The sequence below is a fragment of the Triticum dicoccoides genome, chromosome 2A (assembly GCF_002162155.2).
Source record: "Triticum dicoccoides isolate Atlit2015 ecotype Zavitan chromosome 2A, WEW_v2.0, whole genome shotgun sequence".
Taxonomy (NCBI): Eukaryota; Viridiplantae; Streptophyta; class Magnoliopsida; order Poales; family Poaceae; genus Triticum; species Triticum dicoccoides.
In genome coordinates this window covers 11726108-11735290 of record NC_041382.1, presented here as the reverse complement: position 1 = coordinate 11735290, position 9183 = coordinate 11726108, and the positions used below count along the sequence as shown (strand labels likewise).

At 43.7% G+C, this 9183-nt stretch overlaps 1 long non-coding RNA gene across 1 annotated transcript; it reads left to right on the top strand.

Annotated features, from left to right (window-relative positions):
* The first annotated feature begins 4462 nt into the window (after nt 1-4462).
* LOC119358630 lies at nt 4463-8749 on the top strand. The gene is made up of 4 exons (XR_005172264.1): nt 4463-4647; nt 4819-6079; nt 6464-7648; nt 7771-8749. It is a non-coding gene; the product is annotated as an uncharacterized LOC119358630 (long non-coding RNA).
* The last annotated feature ends 434 nt before the right edge of the window (nt 8750-9183 follow it).

The following is a 9183-nucleotide window of genomic DNA, read 5'->3' as shown; positions in this document are numbered from 1 at the left end:
ATCCGATCCATTCCCAGCGCCGTTGGCCCTTGCGAACTCCTCCTCGTCCTCCTGCATCGACCCGAGCGTCCATGGGCGGCTGCTGCGTCTGCAATGACCGCGGGCGAGCGCGCGCGTCCGACGCATCCGGCGCCGCCACCGGCAACAACAGCTCCATCCGCGTCTCCCCTCATGCTCCTCATCTCGTCCGGGCAGCGTGCCGTCCGCTCCTGTCATGTTGCTCGCTGCCTCGCCGGACGACCATCGCGGCGTCACTGCCCGAGCACCGCCTCACACGCTAGCGGTGGCACGTCCTCCGGTGAGCCTCTCGTCTCCCGCTCGCAAGCTCCAGCTGCTGCCGCCCCCGGCGTTCTGCATCGAGCAGCCGCGCTGTCCCAAACCGCTTGAGCCGCCGCGTTGACCCCGCTCCACCTCGCCGCGTGGCAGCAGCCGTCCCCGCCGCCGGCAAGGGTGCCGCCCCTCACCAGACCACAGGCCCTGCGCGAGGCGTCTTTCATCCTCCGTAACAACAAACACATGCAGACTATGGAGGCGTTGATTGGGTGAGGAATTGATGCGGGAATAGCCGGTTTGCATGGATCACATACGCCTGGTTGCAAGCATTAGCTATAATGACATCGCTATTAATTAGGGATTGATTGTTGATTTCTTTATCTATTTGGGAGAGAGAGTTCTTTTTTTTGAACTTGGGAGAGAGAGTTCTGGTTGGGAGAGAAACTTATGAAGGGGAAGTTTTCCTCTGCCGGTGGAGTGGTGGTCAGCCTATTATAATTGCTAACTGTACCCTGATAACTCATTAGATTAATCCAATCTGTTAGATTTCATTGATTTAGATAATCGAACGGTGCTAATTAACCGGTGTACACTTAACGGGGTGCACGTAAAAAAGTTCTTATTTGATTGTTTAATAGTAGTGGAGATGGAGATAATCCAATCTGTTAGATTTCATTGATTTAGATAATCGAACGGTGCTAATTAACCGGTGTACACTTAACGGGGTGCACGTAAAAAAGTTCTTATTTGATTGTTTAATAGTAGTGGAGATGGAGATAATCCAATATGTTAGATTTCATTGATTTAGATAATCGAACGGTGCTAATTAACCGGTGTACACTTAACGGGGTGCACGTAAAAAAGTTCTTGTTTGATTGTTTAATAGTAGTGGAGATCTGTTAGATTTCATTGATTTAGATAATCGAACGGTGCTAATTAACCGGTGTACACTTAACGGGGTGCATGTAAAAAAGTTTTTGTTTGATTGTTTAATAGTAGTGGAGATGGAGATGGAGATAGCCAACTAGACCAACAACCTTTCTTTTGTAAGTTTTGTAACCGATAGCTTATTTGTATGTATGCAACACAACCAAGATCATTGGCCCAATTAAAAATAAGTAGTGAAATCGTAGATGAAGAGACTTGCCGTAGGACAATTTGTTCATCGCCCTAGGAATGAGGTTGATGTCAGTGTTTCTCGTCAGATCCAAGGGTCATGGTCTACCAAGCCACGATGGTAATTAGTTAGCGCATATTGTTACTGGCATTCTTATGTTCATATGCTACAACTATCAACATGACAATTATGTGTGCCAGGTGCATATGCTACAGTCACGAACAAGACACTTATTTAGTTACCCAATCGTATATGCTATTGTTACCAACATGTTTATTTTGTAGTTACAAAGTTGCAAATGTCATCGTTACCTACATGGAAATTGCATAGTTACCCAGTTATTCATGCTATAATTAGTAACATCACACAAATATGTTACCAAGTTGCCCACGTTACAATTTTGCTTTTGAACTTTGCCCACGTTACATTTACTAACACAACACAACTTGCTACACCATAACTGCTGATTGGGGGTTAACTGTAGAGAGAAATACCTGAATAAAGGCAAACCATCTATCAGATATCTTGTTACTGCCGCCCTAAATACTTAAGGGCGGAGAATTGCCAGCCATAATTGACAAATGAGTACATATGCGCTACCAACAAAATGTGTTGTCATTATATCCGCAGGCAAAGCACAAGCATGGCCCACTGCTTGATACGACCGTGTATGAGGGGCGGAGACAGGGAGGGGCGAGCAGGGGTCAGACCCCTGCCAATCGCTCGCCCCCCTCAACGATTTCGTATAGGTTATTATGGGTACTGTATATGCCTAATGGCCGCAACTAATTGCATAATTAGCCCAGCCCATATGTTAATAACTAACTGAAACATTACTGAAGTAGAGAAGCCCATATAACCCAATAACCCATGTACGGTGGTTGTGGCTGGCTGTTATTTTGCCACGGGCCAGTGTCTAATCCATCAGATCCACCGATTGATATGTGCCGATGTACGTGTGTGTGTGTGCTGCACATCTGCTAGGGTGTTGGCCGCCGTCGCCGCCACTTGCCATCAGCGTGTTCTGGGGCTAGTGTGTTCGCCATTGCCGCTGATCGCTACTCGCCACTACAACAACACCGTCCATTGATCTACAGTCTGCTCTCGACGCGCAGGGAGGGCTAGACGCAGGCGGATCTAGACGCTGGCGGATCAAATACCGGTAGATGCGGTAAGCAGAACAGATGCAGGTATACTAACTACATCCCACCGTTCCAAAATAATTATAGTTTTACATTTGTTGAGTAAGTTGATTAAATTTATAAAAAATATGATATCTACAAAATAAATATACACAGCATGATTATTTTTTAAAGATTCTAATAAAACTAATTTGGTTTTTCAGATATTGGTATATTTTTCTACAAATTTGGAGAAGTTTGACTTAGGATAAACCTAAACTCCAATTATTTTGGAACGATAGTAATAGTATTTTTTATAAATTACGACCTTAATGTACTTAACCTAATTAACAGTTGTACATATAAAATAGTAAATTATTTTAGTAATTATGTATCTTTTTATATTAGTTAAAGATTAAGTGAAAGACAACTTAGTCCCCCACAAAAAAAAGGAAGACAACAACTGATTGGTAAATACTTTTTCAAACCAATTGCATCAACTTCAAGTTCCAACAGTTTGTTGAGAATTGCCATTTCTTTTGTAGTTAAAAACCATAATTTTATGCTTTATCGTGGACGCTATCATTGAGACCTAACATACAGTGATATAACATCTTTTAAGTCAAATAGTGTTTCGCCCCCCTCATGTTCAAATCCTGGCTCCGCCCCTGCCGTGTATGGCGTCAGACTGAAATACTTGGGTCCAAACGCGCTGGCATGAAAGAGGACGCGAGGGACCAACATAATTCGGACCAAAATAATTATATTCACGGCCCCAACTTGTTCTGCCCTAAATCAAAGCCTCCTCTCAAGACCTCCTCCTTGACCAACGTTGTTGTCGACCCCGTCTACCCTCAACCACACCCACTACCACCGAACCCCTGCGCCAACATGTCCGACCGTTGATCTTTTTGTGAGGTCTCATGATATTTATCTTCATGTGTAGTGCGTGAAAATATGTACAACAGGCCGAAGAGAGGGGATGCACCATCTTCCATAGATATCCGCACGTCAGATAATAGCTCTAATGACCAAAAGTCTCGCAAAGCTATGGAAGACCTTACCATGGATGTTTGTCAGTCAATTAACGAAGACAACTACCAACAATGTTGTTTTCCTAGACCTTTTGCCAAGATATGCATGAACTTGGCCCAAATTAATATCGCATTGTGCTTACCAAGGTGGGGTTGGCCTCTCGGCACCTTATGGTGAGACCAAAATCAAATCAGTGAATTGTTCTTGGGGCCTTTCATAAGCGAGAAACAATAACTGCTAATTTGCAAAAAAAAATAATAACTATTGATAGGTGTCTTTTTTTAAGGATCAAATCTATTATAAGATTCATCAGAAGTACAAAGCACCTCAAACATAATAAAAGTTACATCGTGGTCCATGGACCACCGAACGACCATTGCCACCGCCCGAACGAGTCGCCGACGCACCGATGTCGCCGCTCCGGAGTCGACATGACCTTGGCGATGACAGCTGGGAAGTCTTTGTGCACGAGCCCCTAAGTACGAGCGCCCCTGGAGCCGCAGTCATCGCCTTTGAATCCTTGAATCGATCTGAAGAACTTGACACAAAATATTGTCGTTGCGTACGCACGACGAGAAACCCTAACCTCGCCGCCCCAAGGAGTTGGCAGGAATCTACGCCGGAGCTCCATCTAATCCATCCAAACGGATGAACTTGAGGAGGATCAGAGCCCGGAAGACTGACTCGAAGAAGGAGCGTCGTCATCCATCCCAACACTGCCCATGCGAGGACTAAAACCCTACCTATCTACTAGCAGGAGTCGAGACACCAGGATTCTCCTCCCCGCCACCGGCCGCCGGAGCGATGGGTGGAGGGGAGGCGAATATGCGGTCTCGTCGGACGAGATCGAGGGGAGGAAGGCTTTCCCAAGTCGCCTTGGGAGAGAGAGAGGAAAGAAACCCGGGAGGCAGGACGCCCAGGGGCCGTGGTCGTGGCGGCGGGGGAAGGGGAGGGCCCGACATGAAGGGCGGGAGAAAGGTGGTCGTGGTGCCGCACAAGCACGACGGCGTCTTCATCACCAAGGCCAAGGAGGACCCGCTCTGCACCAAGAACATGGTCGTCGGGTAGTCCGTCTACGGCGCGAAGAGCGTCTTCGTCCAGGTCTGTGCTCACTGCCCCGCTCTTACTTATGGCACCATATCATGCTCCTCCGTCTGCCACGTGGGGAATAGCAGTCTCTTTATCTGTGTTTCAAAGTCAAGGGATTTGTTTCAGACCATATCTCTGTCATGCAATGGCTTCTTATCAACAGAGGACAAATTTATTTTACAGGTTTGAAGCTTATCTTGCTGGGGGATGTTTGAGATTTTCTACACAAAAGGGCACCTAAAGATGTTGAACTGATCCGTACTGCAAGGCTCATGCATGTTTTGGCTCATGCAGATATCACATGTGTTTCTTTTTGCAAATTCTCAGATGCCATTGTTCCATTGAACTGATTGTTTGCAGACTGATTGTCTGCAAATTCTCACATGTGTTGAACTGATTGTTTGCAGACTAAAAATTTGTTTTTCAATTATGTTCATCAAGTGATTCCAATGTGCCATGATAAGATGCGCAACTCAACATTTGAGGTTTCTTACTCATAGGATTATCACATCTTGAATTCTGGTTCTTAGAGTTTTTGTTTCCAACCCTTATTTGCTTGTCTTGTCTTTTGTTCTTACGGGTTTCAATCTTCATCACACATCTTCTGTAGGAAATCTTGTACTTAAAATGTAGAAAAATGTCCCTAACTTTGTTGTAATGCTTGTATGGCAGCCTATTCTGTAATCTGTTCAATTACAGAGTTTATGATCATGTGAATGAAGCAAGGGATCTGAGAAAAAAGGTAATAGCACTTTACTTCCCAGGCAGATTTGACATATCCTCGTTTACTTCCCTCTTCTCTTCTGACTAACTCCTTAAATCATCAACATGTGTGTACAGTTATTCCTGCCCATGTTTATGTCAAGGAGCATCACCGTATGTGTTCAAGAAATGCCATTGATTGTATTATCATTATTATCTGTCACAAATTTGGATTCTAAATTCTTTCAGAATTCGATTATCTTGGATTGAGACCTGCTGCACTGAGCGTAAGTAGATTTAAGGAGATTGATATTGAAAATAGTTGGCTTCATTATGCAATTGACTGAAAACAACTGTACTTTCACCTCGAGCTACTAAAATGATGCTCCTTCATTAGAATTCTATCATGTTATCTCACCTTTTGGTCAGAAAAATGAAAAAAAAATGCATCTTCGGTATTTAGTTTGACACCTATTTGTTTTCTTTCCAGCTTCATCATGTGCTTCCGAAATAGGTATCTTCAACCTCAATTTGATCATACACTTTTCTCCCTTATTGTTAAAATCATCGCCACTAATGTTTTCAGCTGTCGTCTTTCAAGTTGCACAGTGTTGATGAATTCAAATTGTATGCAGCCCTGACATCTACAATTTGGCAGTCAGATGGTGATCTGAAACTTAAAATGGAGCAAATGGCCATGAGCTCTAATAAATATGAGGTTTTCTATCACAACATACCTCAGGTATAGACATATAGTCCTCTTCATGTTTCCTAGATTCACGCTGGTTCGTTAATTCAGTCCAACAGTTTGTGTATGTGTACTATGATCAATCTAAAATACTTTTATGAGTTGGAAAGAAGGCCAATAAGGTGGTTGTATAACCAACAAGCTCTACTTGATTGGGATATTCTTCCAAGACCATTGACTTAGATTCTGATAGTTACTCCTTAGGAAAATTATGACTGTCAGAATGGTCGCTCTGTCATGCCCCTGCTGTTGCTTCTTGCCGGTGCATGCTGCTGCCGCTACTTCTGGCCGGCCCGTACTACTGCTGTTGTTCGTGGTCGGCCTCCTGTGTGCTCGTGTTGCTGCTGCTTACGGTGCTCCTGTGTCGTACTCGTGCAGCTGCAGCGAAAAGACAACAGAGCCATGGGTGCCGAGGGCGGGCACTGGTGGTCGGCAGAAGGCACTGTGGAGGTGCTCGCTGCTTCCCGGCTCTACTTGCACGCCACCAGGTTCAGAATTGGCATGGACCTGGGCGCCGCCGCCTTTGCAGCTGCTCCCCGCTGCTCAGCTGCTCCCCGTGCACATAATTTATTTTGTAGAGGAAGAATATGGTAACTTAAACAATATTACATGTGATGCCATGTCACTGCAGTGAAGCATTCTTTTTGACTAGCAGTGAATAGGGTTACAGTTAGTGAATAGGGTTACAGTTTGTGAACTGAGATGTTTGTGTAGTTGCTGCACTTTTACAACTACTTCTGATTAGTTGCGGATGCAATGATGTTTAGCTTATGTGGAATATTTTTGACTAGAATCCTTGATTGTGTAGTTGTTGCATTTTTTTAACTTGATTTATTCATGCTTCATACACACCGGAGACAATTTCATCTAAGAAAAATCAAGTTCTGATTTGAAAAATAATAATTAAGTTCTTGGCACAATTAACATTGGATGACCTGCCTTGCTATATGTGTTAGTTAGGCTGGATGGAGTAGGATTAGTTAGTGGATCAGACCCCGGATTATATGTCCCCTTTTATTGTGTACTATAGTTTGAGAGTTTTCTGCAGAACTGATGCTATAACTTCATAAACTACAGTTACATGTATATCCGAGTCTGAATCAGATAAGTAACAGTGCTCATGTGTATTTATGTATCAAGATTCACATTTCCTTTAATAGTTACTAAAGTTTGTTTTATGGTAGGAAAACACATACTCTAAAGCAGTAAAACGTTTCGAGTTCGATGCTTAGCTTTGAAGTACTGTGGTTTATATGTCCCCTTTTATTGTGTACTATAGTTTGAGAGTTTTCTCCAGAACTGATGCTATAACTTCATAAACTACAATTACATGTATATCCGAGCCTGAATCAGATAAGTCACAGTGCTCATGTGTATTTATGTATCAAGATTCACATTTCCTTTAATAGTTACTGAAGTTTGTTTTATGGTAGGAAAACACATACTCTAAAGCAGTAAAACGTTTCGAGTTCGATGATCAGCTTGGACACTACAATTTGGATTCTTTTGGAGACTGGGAACAACTTTCAAGCTACTTGTCACAAAGTTTCATTGAACGCCTTGGTAAGTTTGATGCATTCTTCATTTTTCTCGTACCCTTAATAGTTACAGAGAAGCCTGTATTTAAAACATTTTTTATAGAACCAACTAATGAACTACTGGTTATGTGTGTTTGATTTGTACAGAGCCAACTAGTGGAGAAATTACAATTGCATTGGAGACATCATGGTTGGATAGAGCTCCCCAAACAGATATGGAGAGATGATTGATAGAACAACTTAGAGAAGACAAATTTGCAAAGAAAGGGTTTGTACAGTCTGAGAGGAGAGGATGCTATTACACAACTATTCCCGCTTCGGTTAAGCATAGAAACATTTATGCGGATGAGGCAGGTGTGGAGATCGGAGGGGAGGATGGGGACGTGCTCACGAAGCCTTAAAGAAACATGAGCTCATGGGTGCCGACCTCCATCACCCCCCATGATGCTATGCAGAGTGAAGGCGAAGAGCTAGTGGGGAGGACACCAACTGCCTCTTCGTAAATTTACTCCGCGTCATCGTTCATGTGGACGAGGCCGGAAGAACCGAAGGCGTTGGCGGAATTTGAGGAGGACGAGACGACAGGGATGATGATGGCATCATTGTTGTTTGTAATTGAGAGCATCACGGTGGTGAGTACTGCGTGTGGGGGAGGAAGGAGGTGAGTCGGCTGGGTGCACTCCTACTGGTGCTATCGATGGCGGCACTATGCTTCAGCCTTGTAGCGGCAATGTTGGAGGCAACGAATGGTAGTGTGCTATTGCTCGCATGGTTTAGATTCTGCCAGCCACTGGGTGCACAACTAGGTGACATTCCTGGAAGGGATGTGCTACATGCCTGACTGTGATGGCGATCGCGTCTACTACGTATGTTTCATCACAGCAGCAGTTCGAGCACATTGACCGATTCAACCCCAATGATCACTACGCCAAGCCCAACCTCGTCTTCTTCATACTTGTGTGCCCTTTAGGGTCCCATGTATGTCTGGCACGAGTTGCATATAGGTTTAGTCAGCCTGTAGCGTGCCTACGTGCACCAGTGTTGGATTGGAGGAAGAAGGTCAAGTTGTTCGAGAAAGCCCAACCATGGGGAACAAGACACATAAGGAGAGTGACCAATGAGAGGATGACCATAACCATTTTGGTGACAAAAATTATTTGGAGTTGATGCTTTCTTTTCTTCTCTATGCACAGAGTGTTTACTTTCTTGAGCTATAGTTTTGGATTGTCAGTATTTGACCCATGTCAAGGCAAAAAAATGTGTCCCATGTTTTTGAATACCTGTAGATGAGCCTAGGCTCATCTGCACCCGTGTTGAAGAGAAAAAACAAAACAAATACTTGAAAAAAAATGACTTATTGCATGGTAGATAGTTAGGTGCGTGAGGTCCACTCCAATTTTCAGATTATTTGGACATTTGAGTAGATCTCGGCAAAAAAAAACAAATTTGGGTCTGTAAAAAAGTTTACGGTTCTGGCCCTATTTTATCTTTTTTACTGAGAGCTACTAGATGTCTAAATTATCTAGAAGTTGGAGCGGACCTCACGCAGTAAAGTATCTA